Raw genomic sequence first — 21,862 nt, forward strand, 5'->3', positions numbered from 1 at the left:
ATTGCTTGCTTCTCTAGTCCATCTGTTTTTGCAGCAATACAAACTGTTCGACTGTTACCTGCATGGCTGTAGAATGCATTATTTCACCAGGTCCTGTAAAGAAACTGTAGGGATTATTAGGTACAGCCTCTCACAATTCACTGTAATGGAAATAAACCTATAGTTTAGTGTATTTATGTATCTCCAAACTTCTCCCAGCCTTTCCAGTGAGGGTGAGTTAGTGCTGGCATTCTGCAGCTCTTTGTTTTGTCACGAAATCAGAACTGGGGAAGAGACTTTTCCCAGAAAAGGTGGAAGCTGGGAGCTCTCATGCCAGCACTGTGGCTTCAGGAATTAAGCAGGAGTACACCATAGAAAGGCATTCTGGGCACAAATTAGGCTGCTGCTTTTGCTGTTGCTTAAGCATGCAAATGTTTTCATGTTGCAGCCCAGAGAGATGCCCAGTGATGCAGACTTGAGGCAGAGGAACAAGGGAAGATGAAGCCCTGTTGAACTCAGCAGGAATTCTATCAGGGATTCTGTGGAAGGCCCTCAGAGCTGGCCTGAGCCTTGTTGTGCTGTCTTGGGGTTATTCCTTCTTCAGCAGTGACACTGCTTTTGGAGGAAGCTTATTATTTTTATGTGGCCTTTTATTAAAAGTCAAATAATTGCTTTCTGTATATTTTAAGTTTCAGGGCCTTTGGGTTGATCTTTTTCTAGCACCCATCAAACAACATTCTCATATAGTCACAGAAAGCCATTCCTGCAAAAAATCACTCTGTCAGGATTTTTTCCTCTGGTTCTCAAGTTATCTTAATGCTTGCTGCTGACAAATGACTTTTTTAGCTTGATTTAAATGTATGTTCCTATCCTTGCTGAATCATACAATTGTGACCATACTGCATTTAATCTAATCCATTCATTTATTTGAATTATTTCATTTTTATTCTAGTTCCTCTTGGTACATGCTTCATAGTATTGAATGCATTTAAGAACACCAGCACTTATTTTGATAGATTCAGAGCTGAAATCTTCTGCCCTACAAGACCATTCTATAATTCCCCAAGGAAAAGTTCTGTGGAGGGTTGTTTTTTTCTATATTACAGTAGGTTCTGCAGATTCTGCTCAAACATTGTTTTATTCATATTATTGGTTTCAACAAAAGTGTTTATGATGGACAGTGACTATTTCTCAGCACAAATAACTGCTGAAAAGCCTATGTAAAAGAAACCATTTATAGAAAGCAAAACCCAAACAAACAAAAAAATACACAATCGGAGTTCAGCAAAGTAGTTAATAGACTTGTAACATGTCAGAGTGTCACACTCACTGTCACAAATACGAAATTCACATCTCACTTGAATTTACCTTAGCTTCAGTTATTGATTTATTTTTCTTTTTTTTTTTTTTAATTAGGAGCCAAGGCATCTCCTCCTCAAGACACGGTAACAAATGAATTCAGAGCAGGTTTCTCAGGGCTTTTTCCAATCTGGATCTGAAAACATCAAAGGACTCCACCAGCTCTTTGGGCAATGTGTGACCACTGTCTCTCATCTTCTTGCTGTGCACCTCAGCAAAAAATTCCTTCCATCTTCTTGATCACCTCCTGTTAGGACTGGATCAGGGAAAACTACTTGAGTAGGAAATAGTCATCAGCAACCCCCAAACATTCCATATAAATGATGCTTGAAGATCACAAGATCCCAGTGATTTCTGACACACAAACCAGTCTGATTAGTGCAACAGGAATAGCAAAATCTGCCATGAAAAATATGAAAGAGGCCTGAAGAATAATAGTGTTAAGTATAATTTCCCCAAGATGACTTCCACCATGGCAAAAGACCAAAAAATGTATTAAAAAGTAAGCCTGATTGGTTTTCATTTTTGTAAACAATATGTAATAAATTAATTTGTTTGTTGTATTGATGGTACTCACAGTTTCTTGTACATTCTTGCAGAGATATTTTGCACTATTCTTTGAAGGTCTCATAAAAAATTCAGCACATATAAAGATACACTGTAATTTCTGAGAGAAGTTCTAGAAAATGCGAATGGAACTCTTTCTGGATGAAGATGTATCATTAAGGTATCACCTGTATGTCGAAAAAGTGTGTCACAAACCTAAGAAAAGAACCATTGTAACATAAATTAATCTTTATCATGTCATCATAAAGAACTTATAACGTCTAAGACAAGAGCCAGACTTCATAAACAGATTACCACGTGGGTTTTCTTACTGTTTAGTAAAGGCTGTTCATGAAAACATCAAAATGCAAGCTTTGATAATTCAAGACAGACTGCAGTGGTTTTCAATGGAAAAAACAGAGCTCTGAGAGCACTTTTGAAAGGGACAGATGCATTTTTTTTTGAATACAGAGACAAAAAAAGTCTCACTCCCAAAATATCTTTGGCAAGGTCCTGCCAAATGTTCTTCCAGGGGTACTTGAGTGCTGCTCTGCAGAAATGGGATCTCCATCACGGACAACACTCAACCTTTTTTCTGAAAGGCACACCAAAATCCTGACTCTTAAGCAGGAGAATATGATGGCCCACACAGATTTTAGGAGGATGGACAGCTGCTTCTGTCAACACAGGGAAAAAGTTCCTCAAGCCACTCAATTTGCACTTGGCAGATCTCCAGCTGCTGCTCTGTGGCATCAACTATAAGGCTGTACTAGGGATATTTATTTTTAACATTCCAAGTTGCTGCCAGGTAGAATAATGAATGAGACTGCAGTAAAATAAGCACAACATGCCTTTCATCTGATGATGTATGATGGGAAGACTGCTGTATCTGTGACGGTAAAAAATTTCTCTGCTCCTTTGCCTGGTTTTATCTCATGTATGTAGAAGGAAAAAATTAATAAAATGAAAGATGTGGCTTCATGTTTATTCACTCATCAGTCTTAGCTTATGCTTGTGAATTTCATACATTCTGTGATTTTTTTTTCTCCTTCTTTTACTCTTATGGAATTATTCTGATTCTTATGGAATTACTGATTTAAAGGGAAGTTGACCTGGAGTGGGGAGGTCGTGTTACTGGAAGAAGTGCTTGAGCAGTATGTCAGGATTAGTACATACCTGTGCTGCCACCCTGTTCAGCAACTTGTTAAGAAACATAAGTTTGTGAAATGACATCACAAAATACACCTGGAAATTTATTTCTCTTAAAGCTTGTGTGCACTGGAAGGAGGTTCTGATGTAGCTAGAGTTGCAGTAATACCAACCTTCCCATTTTTGTGTCCTCCAACACATTTGGGCACACACTCTCATCCATGCTGCGAGTCAGTGCTGGTGCTCTGCAGCACTCAGACTTTTTCTGCCTGTGGGACGAAATGTTCAGTATAGAGCATGTTTTATACCTGCATAATTGTGGGCATTCCTGGATTTTGGAGTGGCACATCAGTGAAACAGCAGTTTTGTGACTGGAGAAGTCACACCAGTTCTGGTTTGTACATGTCGACTGATGTGTTTACAAAAGACCTGTCCCTGGCACTTCTGTTGCAATTTCCACTTAATGTTTCTCACAAGCAAGTGTCTAATATGAGGACAGTTACATTATCCCTGATGCATATCTTACTAATGTGTTGAAAATATGAGATTAGATTTGGTCTTCTGAGGATTACTGATCATTGCTTTAGCTGAGGAAATGAGTTATACTGCTCTGCTCCCTTGTGCTATGTATTTATTTCTTGCTTCAGGTAAGTTTGGCTGTACCACTCTGTTATTTTAACAGCTTTTAACACTTAAAAAAACCATTATTTTTGGTTCAATATTTCATTATTCAGAAAAAGTTTGAAATACCTTCCTCTTTGGATGAAGAGCCTAGTTGGATATAAAACATGACACTTTGCATTTTGTAGTGTTGTGATATTAATGCTCTGAGTGCCTTAATATGTAGGTCATTGGTAGGGTGCAATCTGTACTGCTTCTGGCATGCATTACCTTAAAGCTGGGGATCATTCTTTTATTTTTATGGCAAACCTATTATGAGCTTATATAATACTACCTTTTTAATCAGCAGTGCTTCAGATGATGCTCCAGCTCAGAGGAAAGGGCTTGCTTTGGCTTAACCAGTATTTTCCCAAAGCTTATATTAATGAGTCTACTCAAAGCTATGGTCACACTAAGAAGCAAAATTACAGACTGCATGGAGACTCTTGATAAGGAAACAGGGAAAATATATATCAAGAAGATCAAAGAAGCACCTGAAGTTAATTATAAATTAGCACTGAAGTGTAGCTGCCAAAGCACTTTAATTATTACTGGAGGTTAAACAACCCCAGTATAATATTGTATGTTGGTTAAGTTTCCACCAGAGTCCTTTCACTGTGTTCATTTACACCTAAGATAACTGAAGGATGAATGACTTCCAGTCTAAAAGAAGACACTGGAGATGTCATTTCCATAGGAAGGTTCTACATTTCTAGATGCTCTTCACATCCTGGTGGCACATTCTACAATGGGGGCTATTAGAGAAACCCCATTAAAATAAGATATAGGATTGATAAGTAAAACTGAATTAACTGTCAAGATATTTTTTCCCATGCTGAGATTAGGAAGGAACCTAAAACTTTATCACTGATTTAGTTTCAAAGCTGAAACCTATCAGAGCACAAGTGTCTCTGCAGTTGTAGTTCAGTGTTTCTCTGCAACCAGAGGTACAAAGTGACAGCCAGGCTCCAGTGAAGGTCAGGGACCTAAACGATGAGACGGATGTTGGTCAAGGGCCGCACTGCTAACGATTCCAAAATGTACCTTCTCTGGCATAATTTGGACAGCTCATAGATTAATAAAGATTGAAAGCTCTTATTTACAGCTCGGCTTTTAGAAAAGAGTCATTCTTTGTCCATAAAAAATGCTGTTATCCACAAAGACCCAGCAGAACTGAATGAATCCAAGCATTCTGCTTTAGAACCCATCTGGTCAAGAAATAAGTATTTATTTGATAACTTTTCATCACCTGCATTTTCTAAAATATGCTTTCTTTCCATTTAAAAGTATAGTTTTATACTCATGCTAAATGAATTATTCACAGAGAATAATTTGGCTGATCCATATGAGATTATTTTCTTGCTTATGAATCATCAAGGTAGGTATAATTAGAGCCAGTTGAAAAAATTTTAACAAATCAAAAGGTCATTTACTCTGTTCTCTGCCATTGGTGGTCCATATGGTTTCAGTGTAACTACTGCAGTTTTTTAAGAACTACAATTGTGCACATTCACATAGAAATTTTATCTCCTTGGTTTATGCCATATCTGCTGTGTAGCTGGAAAAAATTTATTTTTGCAGCTGTTCTTTATATATGTGAAGGTTGTTATTGTATATTCTCTAAACATGTTTCCTGTGGGCTAAACAATGCCAGATCTTTCAGGCTTTCCCCAAAGAATGTGGTCAACTGGTGTCCATTATTTGTGCCACTATGTGTTTTATCCCAAGGGATCTACCTGAAAAATATTAATAATAAAAAACAAATTATGAGCTCCAGTGCCTGCGAAATGAAAGGGATTTGAGAATTTGACCATTTTCACATCTTTGTGCCTTACAATAATTATTTCTGGTGGTTTTTTTGGGAAAACTTGAAAAAAGTATGTCCCTTAAAATGAAACTGTCACATGAAAGGGGAAATAAATTCTCAAATTATACATCTGCAGCAAAGTCGGGGGCCATCTTCTTCAGTATGAAATCAAGCTGTATAATGAGTAATAGGCACTTACAATAATAATATAGGATTGCTGTAAATGGATTTAGAATATTCAGTGGAAATTAGAAACATGAATATGTAAAAAAATAGCTGTACCAGAATACATTTACTTTAGTGTCATCCTCGTTCCCTCTCTGGCTATCTTTTTATCATCCCTCTACTATCCGAATATAGTGAAACTTGTTTACTACCATGGAAAAATCAGCTGTGGAAGCACCAGAACTCCACTTGGAATATCATGACGGAAGGGAGAAGCTTGGCCAGCGGGACAGCTCATTGATCTTCAGCTGCCAGGTGGAAGCTGCTGCTGGAGGCTTTGTGGGAGGTGTGGAAGTGTCTCTACAAACAATGCACTGAAACTGGGCATGGAATAAACACTGTTCCCCTGTACCATTGACAGCGGGCTACTTCCAATGCATGGATGCAAAATGCAGCTGCCACATTATTCTCCATTGGGAGATGGCTAGATGGCCTAAAATGTGCTCTTTTGGGGACTAACAAAGAAAACGTATTTTTATTTATTTCTGTGGAACTAGTTACACACATTTTAAAAAGTGTGATAACTCTGCTCCTTGCTCCTTGCTTTGATTTTTGATTCTGGCTGTTGCTTGCAACAGCAGTGAGTATAAATCTGCCAAGTGCCCACCTGCAGGTTTTGTGGAGCATTTTCAAAGTTGCCACTGGCAGGTATCAAATCTCAAAAGTGCTACAGGTAGGAAAAGGCCATCTACTGCAAAAGACACTTGTTTTGATTACAGCAGATGCGAAAACTGATGGTTCCTGAGGTACATGAAACTGAGTTACCTATTAAATACACAAAATAGAGTAACTCCAGCCAAGTCAGTGGTGGCAGTCCAGAGCCACACCAAAATGAGAGAATCCCTCAGTGGTGCATTCTTCCCTTCCTCACTCCACTGGGGCCATCCTGAACAAAACTCACCACGGAAGCTAAGTTCATTAATATTTCAAGCAGAAAATGTACTGGCATCTGCCTGTCTTTCCATCCCATGGTAAGATTAATTTGGCTGTGTGTCAATTGCTTCACAAAAAACCACTCCAATTTGTGGATTCTTGCATTGAAAGCTAAGCAAAAAAAATATCCTGAGGAGTGTTTTTAATCTTCTCAATGTGCCTCTAAATTTCTCTGCGTCTTTGATATCCTCAGGCAACACTTGTGTCATTGCTTTCTTTCTGAGGTTTTAGTCTGCATTTTTAGGTGCCTTATGATTATCTCAGCAGTACAGGTGTATTTTTTTTTTCTAAAAAAGTATTAAAATAAGAGGTTTCTGAGGGACAGGATGAGCTGCTTATTGTGTAAAACCCTCCACTGTATCAAGCTGTTGCTGGCTACTCTTTCTGTCCTCTCTATTCCTAAGTCCTGTAAATTTTCCAACTCTAAGTAGTGTTTACTGGAGGGATTATTTCAGTCAGTATCCTTATGCATGTTTCTCCACCCAATGGCAAGCTTTGTGTGCCAGATGCATTGGTTTCATTCTCAACATGTTCCAAGTCTTTGTGCCTACTTTTCAGGATGATTTGGTAGATGAAGTTCGTGTGCTTCTGTGATAATACTGGAAGTTGTTAGTGGGTTTTCTTTTTTTTTCCCCCCTTAAATTATATTTAATTATGTCTATGGCAATTTTTTTCTTCAGCTTTTTGAAACCTGTCTGTAAAAAATTAGGGATAACAAATTTTGATGCAACTGGATTAAGAGCCTTGGACACGGCTTCCAGTACATCACATTTGAAATAATAAATCCATTTTTTAAATTTCCTTCCAGATACCAATGACAGATACACAGAGAAAGTAATTATTTAAAATTTAAATGACTATTACATTAATTTTTCAGTTTGGATTGATTTTTTTTTTCATTTAAGAAAAAATTTACATTTTTATGAAAATCCCCTTTGATCTTAGTTTTCCAAGCTTGAACTAAGTATGATTCAGTTTTAGGTAACACGGCATATTTAGTTATGCTTGTGTTAGGGAGTTTTTAGTTTTTAAGAGTAGCATGTTATTTTCATAATTAATTTGTAATTTGTATAATATTTGCTAATGTATATAAAAAGCATGTTGCAACAGCCTGAAAAACTTGAGAGACTGCTATTGACAGACACACAGCTTGAACTTAAGCTGCCAAATGTACCTGCAGTATCTGCCCAGAATGAGCTGCTGCTGTTTTCTGGTAATTCAGGGCATCCTTTGTAATTAGACAGGTAAATTTAATTCTTCTTTTGCTTTACTGCACATGTGATGAAAGCTGATGAGCAAGAAAAAATAGTACTTTCTTGGGCAAAAAGGCTTTTAAGGTAATCGCTCAGGAATCTTAAGGGGCTTGGGTATCTCTCTTCTCTTTTTAAAGCATGATCCTTCACAGGAGGATGATTTAAAAGAAACAAGCAATGATCTAATAGGAGGCTTGGTGGCATTTGAGGCATTATCAGGATATAGTTGAAAGAGTTGACTGGTGTGAATCATAAAGACAAATGCATTTCTTGAAACTAGGCAACTTTTCTGACACCATCCCAGCCCCATTACTTGCAGGGACCAGAGCATCCACTCGAGTAATGGAAGCCATTTGCAGAGAGAAATATTTTCATGAGTCCCAAAAAAATTCAGGATTTGGAAGAAACTGAGAACCCCCAAGCTGATACTTTTGTAACCTATTTACAGATTGATTAATATACAGCACCTTGAAAAAAAAGAGTGTCATTATCTGTGGCTGAACTATCAATTTATCAGAAACTAAAACACTGTCAGAGTTACAAGATCACAAAGTTTGCCTGTGACAGAGTTTCACAGATATTTTGTCCTTGTGGGCCTTTGAGAGGGTGCCCTTCCATGACAACCCTGGCACTCACAGTTTGGTAGCTCCAGTGATTATCCACAGGGATGGAACCCAGAGCTGGAGCAGAACTGTAGACCTGAACAGTGTTCACTCCTTACATGTGTCTTCTCCATTGTAACTGGAGGCTTCCAGGTCAATGCTCCCTGACAGACTTTGACTGTCTTAAGGTGGTGTGAGCCTCGAGGGATGGTTACATTGGGTGAAGAAGGCTGCAATCTGAAAACAGATTTAATTTAATTGTCTTTAAAGCTGTCAGAGTAAAAGAATTAAAATGACTTGTGTGTGGCTCATGAGCAGATAAGCAGGAAAGCAAGATGGAATCTCAGTGTCTTGGCCCCATGACTGTTGCATAAACTCCTTGACCAGACTGTATCAAAGCAGATGAATCCAATGTTCATCAGCCACATTTGTAAGCAGGCAGTTGTATAAATGGTACACGGGACACTGTCAGCAGGAATCCAGACTGGGCCCTTCTGTGGGCAGGAATTAAGTCAGGCAAAATTTTGATTTGAAAACAAAGAGCAGGCTGAACTGGCTCCCTCCACTTTAATACCAATTTAACAGACCACCTCCTTTCCATTTCTCCTTCCATTTCCCTTCCACTTCATTTCTCCAGCCTGGCACTCTGTCAGGGTTTTGTTAACTGACCAGGAGATTAAATGGCACCATGGCGTTGACCCTCTTTGCACCACTCGAGTGAAACATGGTACCAACATTGTGCTGCATTTGGGTCTCACTGCTGGGCAAATTAATAAGAATCGGTGCAGATTTTAACTTTAAACAAGTTTCTTCTGTACAACAGACCACTAGATATTAATTACAAAAACATCTAATAATTTTTTGCTGAAAATGGATGATACTGGCTTTTGCTCTCCTATAAAAGATAAAATATATCATGGTTCTGGGGTCATATTTTGTTTAGATTTATTTTTAAACAGAGGGGAGTTTGCCTTACAAATGAGATTCAAACACAGCCCATTCTCTCTTTTTTCTTTTTTTTTTGTTTCTTTCTTTATCAGAATGTTCTCTACCTTGCGCTCAGCTGTGCTGAGCTGTTCAAAGTGACAGTCAATTATTAGGCTGTACTGGAAAACCATTTCCTACTTGTACAGGACTCTTGCACCCCTCTGCTCCAGGGATAAGAATTATTAGTTTATAAACACTTTACCCTTTGAGGTTTGTTTCAGAGTACACTTAAGTTTCCACAGCCCTCTGTGCTCTCTCTCATTGCAGCGAGATGCAGAATGGCTGACTCTGATGTGCTGGACAGATGAGATCTCAGCTCTGATGAGGAAGAACTCTAATTCACTTTACAAAGTCCTGGAGCAGGTGACAGAGAATGTTGTTAGGAGTGAAAATTTAGGAAATGGGGAAATCCTGTGATACAGCCTGGTCTCTGTCTGCCCTTGCCTTGTAAATTTGTGTGTCAGATATAGGGTGCATTAGTAGAGTGAGCATTTTACATGAGTTTTGCATCCCCTGGAGAGGATTGCAAGTCATAATTGGAGGCAGCCTGAATAACAATGAATCAGTAATGAGAAACATCAGACCAGAATCCATTCAGATTAATTCACTTCCCAAGCAGGAGGGAGTGAGAAGCACTTTGCAGAACACTAGTGGGGGCACTTGCTGCACCCTTTGTGGCTGCTGATGCCTGTTTCTCCACATCACAAAATCTTAGCAGAGCAGGCAATGAGAACACTGCTGGAGCTCAAGCTCCAACTCCGTCTTTGCCCTGAGAACCAAATTATTTTGTTCATGCCTCTGATATTTAATTTGTCTCACCCCAGATGAAATTTGACCCAGTGCAACAAAGGTTTATGCTTTTCCTACTGTTCTCTCACAATCTTGGAATCCAAATTCTAGTATAAACGATGTTTTAAGTATTTGGGTAGTGCTCATTTTTCTGATAGAGGCATGAGAATCCCTGTCTGCTGTTAGATTTTATTTGTTCTGCAGCTGCAGTGAACTGTGAGGGTAACAATTCTTTAACCAAATAATAGTCTGGGATTTTAAGAACTCTAGTCCTTCACACTTACATACTCCATCCACTTCCCTTTAAAGCAATCCCTTTTAAAACAGTAAGGCACTTCTTTTACCCCTAAAATCCTTTCCAGGGTTGGGAGAATAGTCAAATGTCACTGTTGAAATAAATTTAGAAGTTGTATACTTCGTCTGCTTTTTTCTTGGATGCAAAAAACTTCTAGTTTTCTGTAGTATGATTAGTTCCTAAAGCATAAATGATAGGACAGATTAGCCTTGCTTGGTATTAGAGGTTCAATCAGACCTTAATGGGCAGTATGGTTACATAGAAATTGGCCTTTGAAGAATAATCTCACAGGTATAGATTAAGAATTGCCAAAGTTTACTTGAAATTATTTGAATCTCTCTATAGCTCAAGTAAATAAGATTCTGTTAGCACATAAACTGAGGTGGTTTTTTTTTATTTTGAATTTAAATCAGGTTAGTTCATAGGCTGTGGCTCAGCACATCCTACCTGATCCAATTATAAGATCAAATAGACAGAGGTAGGCTCTGGTTCTACTCTGAATACACAAATATTACTGCCATTAATGAGAACAAATCCCTGAATTGCTTTTAAGTACTCCAGAAAGCAAAAGCTACTTACTGCAGTTGACTACTCTGCACAATTTGTGGATCCTCATCCTAAAGCTAATGGCACTTACCTGCCAGCACAAAGTCAATTAACAGCTCTCAAGATATCACAAGATAGCAGTAATTTCAGTCACCACAGGGATAGCAGTACACTTCAGAACTGGAAGGGACCTGAATGAATGTGGCTATTAGCAAATGCCTACACTTTTATGCATTCAAAGTCACTTTCATGTGGGTTGATGCCACTGCAGCACTGCAGCTATACATTAATAACAAGCATTATGTTCCATTGGATGATGTCAGTGCAAATCCAGGAAGATTACACTAAGGTGATGAAAGAATCCTCTGTTGACTGAAGTTTATGGGGATTTGCTCTTCAAGCATTTAAATGAAGAGGTAGTGCTAGGTTCAGAGCCTCCAGGTAACTGGAATCTATTAATGTTAACATAGTGGGATTACCAAACAAAGACAGCGAGGCAGCAGGATAATTTCGGTGCAGGCAGCTGGAGGCAGGACTCAGCTTCTCCCTTTTCCCAGTGCACGAAGAAATTGGTAACTATTTACAGGATGGCCAAGAAAAATTATTTAGAAGAGAGAACCATGGAGGAGGGTGTCAAGGTCAGCAAGGACACTGCTGATAATAGTGATGTCTGGTTTGGGAGAGGGAAGAGGAATAAGTAAGCGCAGTAAGTGCGGAATACTCTTTAATCTGGATAAAACCTGTGGAAGTTCAAGGTGCTGTGCAGGGCCCAGCCTTCAGCTGAGCTCACAGGCTGGGCCCTGTCTGCCTCTTCTGAGCCAGTAACTTGCTGGAGGCAGAAACAGTTGCTTCAAAATGGATGTGTAGAAGTGAGGATCAAGAGTGGAAATTTCTTCAGGAACTACTGTGAGATCTTAATCTCCTTCCATGAGAATTTTAACTCCATCATGAGATAGCTGTAAGTTGCAGGACACAAAGCAGAAAGAAGAGAATAGTTCTCAACGCCATGGGGATCAGTTGTGAGGAACTCAATGACTTGGTGGTTTCTTTCCTCTTTTTTCTTCAGAGTGTGTGAGGTGTCCTTTCAGGCACTGTGGAAAGCAGCATTGCATTCTGCTGCGTTCTATTCAGACAGTCTAAATCACACCAGGAGGTTTCTGATTGAGAAACAGATGGTTAAGTATGTGTAGTCTGAGACTGGAACAGATAAAATAGAGAATATGTAGGATATTACAAGTTTTCTTTGATCAAAGGGCATGCGTGTCAACATTAATTAAAAAATCCAACCACCTACACTTTTATTTTTCTCAGGTGCCATCTTTGCTTTCATTGCTAAGGACACAATCAATCAATCCTAATTAGAAGTCTAACTGAACAGTCCAAGGAGTAATCAATATTAAACCAAATGCTCTTAATGATGATCTGTCAGGGGTTTTTTTACGCAGCTGCCAATGTCATATCTTTAATTGTGTCTTTTAAATTGATTTCTACAAAGATCTTTCAGCTGGATTTTAAATCATCACTTAATGGAGTATCTGAGTCCATCAGAAATTAGTAGCCTTATTAGTAATTTGAAACTCAAATAACTAGGGTGACATCTAGTAAATTAATGAAAACTGTTAGGTGGAAAAATATTATTTAAATATTCAAACCCCCCCAACACTCTCAGCTAAATCCCAAACTCTCTCTGGGGCAGTGTTTCAGCAGATATATCTCAACTGATTTATTCCAGCTAAGGATCTTATGTTTACAGAAGGAGGCAAATTATGAGTTTTTCTTTTTTGTTCTAAATAATTTACACTAGCATGTGAAGAAAAGAGAGTATGAGAAATACTGCAGTAATCAAGAACTGAAAGAACGATGCTGGATTATCTCAATAGCAGTGGCAGCAAACAGCATAAAATCCCACTGTACTGCATTGCCAGGAGAAATCCTTTCAGTTTGAAGGAAGTTAAATGGAAAATTCCATAAGACTTTAAAATTCTCCTGTGACAATATAATTTTTATTTTTGAAATGAGCATTCAGCTGAAATTTTTTCTTAATCTCTTTGAAGGCAGATGTGTGGCAGATCCTGACATCTCTGTTATAGATGGAAACAATGAATGAATGTGTTGGAAAACAAAGAAACAGCAACAACACTCTCTTCCCTCTCAACCAAAAATCAAATTCTAAACTTTGGGAACGATCATATTTGTAACCAGTAACAGAATTTCAATCGACACCTGCATAGTATGTTTGCTGCAGCAATTTTGGTCAAGTATTTTTAGCTTTAAAAGATATCTTTAAACCCTAAAAAAGAGCTATTTATTGGGCAATCATAATATAATATTTAAATTATAATATTTTTTAAAAATACAATCATTTGTTACTTTCTTGTGTCAAACATTTTAAGAAGTTGTGGAGTGTTCTTCCAAAGCTTCCATGTGGAAGTTGGTCTCAGAGCTGTGAGCCTTGCCCTGCTGCAGCCGCAGTGCATTCATTTTAGAGGGGTTCTGCTTACCCAGATCTGATTTCTGTTTCTGTTTGAATCATAAGTCATTGCATTATTCACTGTTGTAGGAGAGGATTATTTTCTTACACTGCCAAGATCTTGTTTCTGTCTTCTATTATATGAATTCAATCAAATAATCAAATAAATTCGGTAACTATTTTATCAAGTAAATCAAAGTAACATTCAAAAGAACAGGTGTCATCCATAAAAAGGTAACAAAACATTAATCTGGCTTTAAATTATGTAGGACCTTGCTGTTAGTAACTGTAACTTACAGACTAAATCCTTCTGCCAATTTTAAATCTGCAATTTAAACCAGTCTCCTTCATTCACTAAGGCTTTTGTGAGGAAGAAAATAGCATGTTGATAACAGCTACTATTCCCAAAATGTCCTAAAACTGATTTTGAGATGATCCATAAGATGCTGCTTCTGCCCAAAGTGGGTTTGAGATAACAATGATCCTTTCTTGAGCTTTTTTTGATACAGTGTGGGATTTTATTAACATGGTATTCCTGTTCTTCAGTTAAAACCATGAAAGAGACATATTTTTGACTGGATTTGTTTGTAGTGTGAGTTTTCCTAGAGAATTGTCAGTGAGAAGTTACACAAGTATGTTCTTTGGGACCGTAACTGATTGAATTTTAATCTTTGCAAAAATACAGTGAGTTTTACAAAAGAACTTATTAAATACGAACTCTAAGAACAAAACCAAAAAGAAATAGGATTTTTAAGAAATCAAGTCCTTCCTCAAGGGAAAAAGAGGGTGACAGTCTGCAAAGCTTTCAACATGCTTTGAGAAAATGGAAAAAAAAGAGATTATTTAATTCACATATGTTGAGAGTAATGGAGATGTGCTTGACATCTGGAAAGAAAGAATGGCAAATGCTCAAAATTCTGCTGCTACATCAAGCAAAATCTCTGTGCAGGGAAAATAGAAGATAAATTGGTCTCCAAGTGAAAAATGCAATTTTGGAAAATGACTCTGCGATTGTTTAATAGCCCTGTAGCTTATGTGCAGTAAAAAAAACTTCAGGCAAACTATAATTATTCACCTATGTACTTTAATTTTGCTCAGTTTTGGTTTGTCACTAAATACCTGTCCAGTGTCCTGGACACTCCATGTAAGTATTCAGATATAAATATGTTTGGTAAAGTAATGTGTGTTAGATTTATGGCCAGCTGAAACTTGCTATGTGCACTAAGTAACTCCTCCTTTCCATTTTAATGTGGGTGAGGCAGCTGTGACAGAAGAGACAAAGGACCTGGAGCTTTGCATCTTTTCATGATGAGAAATAAATCCAGCAGAAGTCATGCATTTTGACTGCATGGTGGGTATTGATGAACTTGGTTGGCTAATTTTCCCAAATACAGGTAAATACAGAGAGAAGATTTAGATTTTCACGTGATTCCCACTGCCTCACACCTCATGTGGTACAGACAGCCTTGTCAGGGGGCCTAAGGGTGGCTGCAATGTCTGCCCACCTTACTGTGCTGGTGAATATAACTGAGCCCTGAAATTCCTGCCTTCAGAAAGATCCTGCTCTTGGGCTTGGAATTTGAAGCTATTCTAAGTATGGGTTATGGAGGATGGAAACTTGAATGGAAGTGTAAAAATTCTGTTATAAAAAAGAGTGTAGAAAGATTTTTTTCAAAAATCTTGAACCTGTTGTTCAGGGCTTGGGAATTGAGTGAGTTTATAAATCATTTGAGCATTTTAACAACCAGACTGAAGTAGAAAAAATGCGTTATGAATCAGGGTTTTGTCTGGGCACATCTGTGGCCTGTCGGTGTGTGACCACAAAATACGAGCAGCAGAAGTTAGAGGTGCCAGTCTTGGCCTCATCTTTCTCCCCTCTTCCCTTTTGAAGAGCATCATGTCGCAGTATCAGAATCTGATCTTGTTTCCCACCTTTAAAACTTGATGCCAGCTAGATTTTTGTTTTATCAAGCAGAGGAGGCAAGACAAGGATACAGGTCTAAGAAATGGATGTTGTTCTTTCCTAGGTTTAACTCGTTTTAGCCCCCTGGATACATCCCTGAATGTGGAAAAGAGTTTTAAAGCCAAGAGTGCTAAGTCAGCTGCTCTGTGTCAGTAGAGACAATGGTGATGTCAACTGTTTCACTTCTTATCATGGGATGCAAGAAAAATCTTCCAGTTCAGAGTTAAAATTTTCCTGAGAGTGTGGAGCAGGAGACAGGAGGAACGGACTGAGAGACGTGCAGGCCTTTGAACAGCCCATGCATAGTGTGAGGATGAGGAATGTCTTTAGGAATCAAAGGAAGGACAGGAGACACAGCACTGGTTCGGGGAGGTTGCTCTGGAGGCAGAAACCAGCACTGTGCTACAGAGAACTCCCTGGGCTGTTTGCATCCCCCAGCACTGGGCTTGCTTTTACCTGGCTCACAGCTTCACTCAGGAGTCCTGGCTGACACACCTGTGCATCTCCTTCTGCCTGAGTGCTGATGTAGAGGGTGGGACATATGGTGCAGATTAAGGACTTTGCTCGACTTCATTGCCTCTTGGAAGGACAGGTGAGACTCACTAGAGACTGATGGGGACAGCAACTGGTGGTATCTCCACATTTTGCACCAAAGGAGCAGAGAGGAGAGTTGTACCAGGTGGGCATTTTGCCCAAAGACAGGAAGCTAAGTACGCTGCTGAAACTTTGCCTGCAGCAGTAATTTATTTTCTGAGGCACACACATTCAATAAACTATACCTTCAGTTATGCTTTCCAGATGGAAACATTTATATCATTTGGTATCAGGTAACCATTCACTTTCAGTCATTCTCCACACGTGCATTATATTACTGTGATTTGTTTATTGTTTATTCTAATGTGAACTGTAACTATACACATCTTGATTTGTCAAGTGTCTTGGCAGCTAATATGCTGCTATACCTGGGAGACACATTTTCATAAACAAATATTTACAGCAAGTCTTATATTCTCCTATATCATGATATAAAAATACTTTACTTGTTTAAATTCTGTTCAGAATACATCCACTGGGACAGCAGTTGCGATTAAAGAAATGCATCTGGGGAAATAAAGGCCTAAAATATACAAAGCTGAAAATAGTAAACACCTAGAAGCTATTGCAGTCTTGATAACAGACAGAAAGTCACTAGGCAAGAGAAATTGTGTGTCCTTCACTGTCCATTTGTCTGGCTACTGTGTGTGCAGCTATGAAAATAAGGGTCTTTGTTTTCTCTTGGGGTTTTAAGAGACTTTCTAATACATGAGACCAAACTCTCTTTATGGTAACAGCTTTGGTAGCCTGTTACAACCCTGAACTATCATAAAGAAGTCTTTCTTCATGATTTTTTTTATGAAACAGATTGTTTTAGCATGTGTTAATTCTTCATGTATGGAAAAAGAGAAGTGTCTTGTAGTGAAGCAGATAACAGCATCAGTTAACATCTGATCACCAACAAAGGATTTGTTGGACTTGCCCTGTTTTCAAGATGCAGACCCAAACCTGTCCATAGAGTTTCACCACACACCCACCCATTGATGCTTGTCAAGTTCTCCTCACCTTTGTTCTGTCTTCTGAGCTAAGAGATATCCCTGAGCTTGGTGTATCTTTAAGACTGCAGTCATACTGCCTTACTGAGGAGGCAAAATCCTAGGAAGGTCTTATCAGGGTTAACAATAAACTAAGCAGTGATTTAAAGTCACATAAAAGCACCTCACTTATCCCTATTATCCCTTTTGCTGAGGAACTGCAGTGCTGACTTTTTTCTTCTTGTCATGAATGCTGTAGAGGCCTTTTATTTTAAGATATTTTTTTGTGTTCATTTCATCTCTGCATTAACAAAGTGAAGCAGGTGGTTGTCTGTCATCTTCCTTTTTAGTATAGTTTTTACACACATCCATGCCAGCTTCAGAGAGATAATTGAGAAAAGCTTTGTCTTACAAAGCAAGTCTTTTCAAGTATAAATTGATTTTGAATATACTCAGGTGACACAGTCACAAATGGCACTTTCTCAAGGGATCAAGGCAGCTTTTAACCATCGGTGAGGAGAATGGAGGTTTTGAATGAAACTTGAGTAGTGAAAGCTAATGTATCTTTTGAAAACTAAGTGACTGAAATAGATTGGGCTTCTATGAGGTGATTTATGATTTTTCAGAGTTTATATATTAAAAACAAAACCAAAAAGCTCCAAACAGCAAAAAAACCCTCAAGTCCCCCCAAAGGATAACCAATGCCCAAACCCCCACCTTTTCCCTAATACTCCTTAATCATTGGTATTCCACTAAAGAAACATTGCTTGAATGAAATTTAAATAAGCTCTTACCCCCAAATAAATGTATTAGATGTTAATTACTGATCTTCAGCCTCCTTTAATCTACAGTGCTTGTATTTACTTATAATGAAATTGATTATTTATTTAATGTGAAGGATTTGTGATCCTAAAATCTTTTTTGCCAGCTGTATTAGTTTGCTTAAGGAAAGACAGTCTTTTTTCCTGCATCCATCACTCCTCTTTAAAGTTATTTGTTTAGTTCAGTTAGCTGAGAGGTGCCTAGAGAGAATAATCAGTCCTAGCCAAAGAAAAGTCTGAATATGTGACCCTGAATTTGGGAGATAGGAATCCCCCAGAAGTGTTATGTAAATGAAGCCTCTCTGCAGACTGGTTGTTTGCTAGGCAGAACAAACTTTAAACAGTATGTTTTTGAGAAATACATTTTTTTTTCCAGAAATGCCTGATTTTTCTAGTGTGTGATTGTTTATATTAAAAAACCCCCATGACAGAGCAGTGATTCCTATTAAAAACCACTAAGCACCTACCTTTGGAAATCAAACCCTCTTAAATGTATTGCAGATTACCCATCCAAAATCATGAATTGTTGCTGAAAAGGACATGTTCTGTCCTACCACGTTTCATTTCAGTTATTCAGCACTTACACATTAAATCCCAGACATCCCAGCATGTACCCAGGGACTGCTTCTAGTAGTTTCTATTTCCACATATAGTAGAAAGAGAGGGCAGAATTTCTTTTTCAACTAAAAATACCCTAAAGTAATATAAATAAAGATAATATTGTGGATACTAGATTGGAGAATTTAATGAACTCTAGATTTTTTGCGCAGGTATTCAGTTGTTTGCCACATAGACCTAAGAGCTTCTGAGTTATCAGCAATTTAAATTTTGGCACATTTCTTTTGGTATCATATACTTTCTTCACATGCTAAAGCATTTCAGACTTTGGCTTAGTGTTCCCAAGTACAGAATTGTATTAAACTGCAGTGTTTGAAGTGCAGTGGACACCAAATTCATCAAGAGTTCTCTCTCCCACTTGTTACCAAATTTCAATGATCACATTTAAGTATTTTTAAACAGGTTAAATGATACAGGGCCTGAATAAAATTAGAATATTGATTAATACTTAATATTTTCTAATCTCTAGGTTTTCTGTAAATCAATATGACTCTTGAAGGAACCACATTTAATATCTGAGAAGTACCTTAGCTCACAGGGTTATATCTCTGCAGAGACAGGCTTACTTTTCATAATTCAGAGTAACCTCAGTGGAATATGATGTCAAATAGAATCTCATTCTATATTTAAAGTATCTAAACTTTTAAATACATCCATGTGCAGAGCAAAAGGCAGCGTATACCACATGAAAGATTTCTTCAGACAGTTCTGTGTCAGCATTATACAAAACTCTCTTAACATATTCATGAGGTCTGAACACCACAGTATTCTTTCCTTGTGTTACTGGTTTAATAACAGTGTTCACTTTAAAAGTTAATTTTACTTTAACCTTTTTTTTTTTATTATTAAATAGAGTTTGTTTCAAACCAGCCTGTGAAAATAATAGTGTATGTGTATTTCTGGCGTATCTTATTTGCATAGTAATAAAAGATTAGACAGAACTAACTATTAGCTGCGTATCTTCAGTATGGTGGTTGGTGCTACAGCTGAAGAGAGGAAATTGCCATTCTATTGTATTGCAATGTGCTTTCTGCCTCTTAAATGTTAGTTTTCTGCCTTGAAATCTATCTAAATAAATGGGAAATAGAACTAGATGGGTGGAATCCTGAATGTAGTTTCACACAAAAATCAGGTAAGGATAGACAGCTCTTCATCAGGGGGAACATTTTCCACAAATATCAAATCTCAGACCTCCTATTTCTTAAATCTAACCCTTAGTCTTCAAGGGAGATCTACAAAGTGCTTTTAAAGCCCAGGATGTAAAATCTGTAACTGCTCCTTACCAAAAACCAGGGCAGCAACAGAAGCATCTGTGCTATGGCCCACTAACATCTACTGATCCCTCTCTGTTGCAAAGGTGCTGTTAATTCTGTCCTTTGGCTCCATGGGCCTGTCACATCTTCCCTTTCTGACACCAAGGGCTGCTCTGAGCACCACCTGTGCTCTTGCTTACCTGGTGTTTCTGAGTAACCTAAAGTATCACTGTGATTCCTCCTGTTCATAACACCAGTTTCCCTAACAGCTCATTCTTCACATGGAGAAGGAAGGGCTTATACATCCTTTGTCTATTTCTCCCCATTCTTCCCCTATTTCTCACTTCATGCTCTTAGCATTTACCTTCTATAAGCTCTGGAGTTCAGGGACCCATTTTGGAGAGATAAACTCACAAAGGGTTTCTGTTGTAAGTGCTGGACATGCTTTTGAAAAACAAACCGGGTATTACTCTTCAAACTGTCTTTTGATATTTGCACTGCCCGATGTTTTGTGTTATGTGGGATGGTATTTCTTCATACAGATTACTTTAGCTATATGAGGTTTATTGTTTTATAGGAAAACATTGACTTTTGACTAATGTTTAACATTTTCTATTAAGAATCTAAGCAAAGTTCATATTTATTCAGCAGAAGATTGTAAGGATACTGTCTTGTCAAGTCTTCTTCCCACTGAACATGGTTTAGCTCTTCCTGTGTTTTAACATTCAGAGGTCCACTTTGTTTTCAAAAGAGGTTAGACTGTGATTATTAGTGCACACTTACGAGGCTGAAATAATATCGTAGTATTTCTGCCAGTCTGGACAATACAAGTGGAAGAAAAGAATAAAATTCATTGTGTATATTTTAGTTATGTGTGCATAAGGAAAAGCAATTTCATGCTGGGCCATGCATATCAGCCTCCTCTACAGAATCCACCCAGTATCCAGCTCAGGAGCTCAGTCAACATTCAGAGAACATCCTGCAGGTTGCCTTGTGTGTCTTCCATTGCTGGTGTTTGACTCTTGGATACTGCATTGCATTTGCACGAGCCTAATTTTTTTTTTTTGCTGCAATTTCTAAATAAAATATCTGAACTTTGAAATGCTGTCTCTGCTTTCTCAGTTGCCATTTATATGCAAAAGGCATGTATGTGGTTAATATGCAGAATATCTATACAGTACCAAGCAAATTAGGAGCTGGTTCTAGTGAGGAGAGATTGAAGAGGTTTGACACAAAATCATCAGCAGAGTAGAACATTTATTGTGAGAATGTTTTTAGAGAGTTTATTTCTCTGGATGTATGTCTTTTAACGGTGGAGCTGAATTTTGGTTTGAATACAAGATAACTTTTGGGTTAAAATTACTGTATTTCCTGATGTTAATTGCTAAACATTCATTAATTTCTCAGATATTAACCAAAATAATTTTCTGCTTTGCAGCAGTTTTTCACCTACATCTGAACAGACTGCAGAGGAAGAGGTAGCAAGAGTCCAGAACAGTAAGGAATGAAATTTATTCCAGATGTAGGAAAATAGAGAAAAATAAAACTAAAACATTTTCTATTCCTCTCTATGACTTTGTGAGCATTCTTATATCTTTTCTATTCACATGTCTATTTTTAAAGTGTATTAATGCTCAGGGAGAAAAGACACTTCTTCTCCAAAGCTGGTAATATATTCAGACACTTTTGATTACTACTGCTTTTATCTCGTCATATATGAAATGGAGTGTTGGCCTTTGCATATTAAGTGTTTTCAACTTTTAATTTTTAATAGTTTAATTATTGTTTATTCAAATTACCCATCAACCCAGTTGAGAGTTATTAAGTTCCAAAGTTATTCCCCTGATTAGTTGGTTATGGAGTGTTTTACATAATTCCTCGTTAAAAAATCCTTTGTTAATATTAAGTTCCACACGTTTGTTCCCCTCTTTAGTCCCTAAAAAGTGTAAAACCCCACGTCTTAACTCCTGTATGTGTCCAAGTTAATTACCCTGTTTTTAAGAGTTCTCTGAAATACTTATAATCCAGTTTTAGACCTT

At 37.9% G+C, this 21,862-nt stretch overlaps 1 long non-coding RNA gene across 3 annotated transcripts in view; it reads left to right on the plus strand.

The window, feature by feature from the left end:
- The window catches only part of LOC121668171, a 68,343-nt gene extending 61,888 nt beyond the window's left edge, over positions 1–6,455 (plus strand). For all 3 annotated transcript variants that reach the window (XR_006017282.1, XR_006017281.1, XR_006017283.1), the window contains one exon: positions 1,396–6,455. This is a non-coding gene — a long non-coding RNA (uncharacterized LOC121668171). The remainder of the gene's footprint in view (positions 1–1,395) is intronic.
- The last annotated feature ends 15,407 nt before the right edge of the window (positions 6,456–21,862 follow it).

The sequence above is a fragment of the Corvus kubaryi genome, unplaced genomic scaffold (genome assembly GCF_017639235.1).
Source record: "Corvus kubaryi isolate FWS band 111438036 unplaced genomic scaffold, C.kubaryi_AGA036_p1.0 37384, whole genome shotgun sequence".
NCBI lineage: Eukaryota > Metazoa > Chordata > Aves > Passeriformes > Corvidae > Corvus > Corvus kubaryi.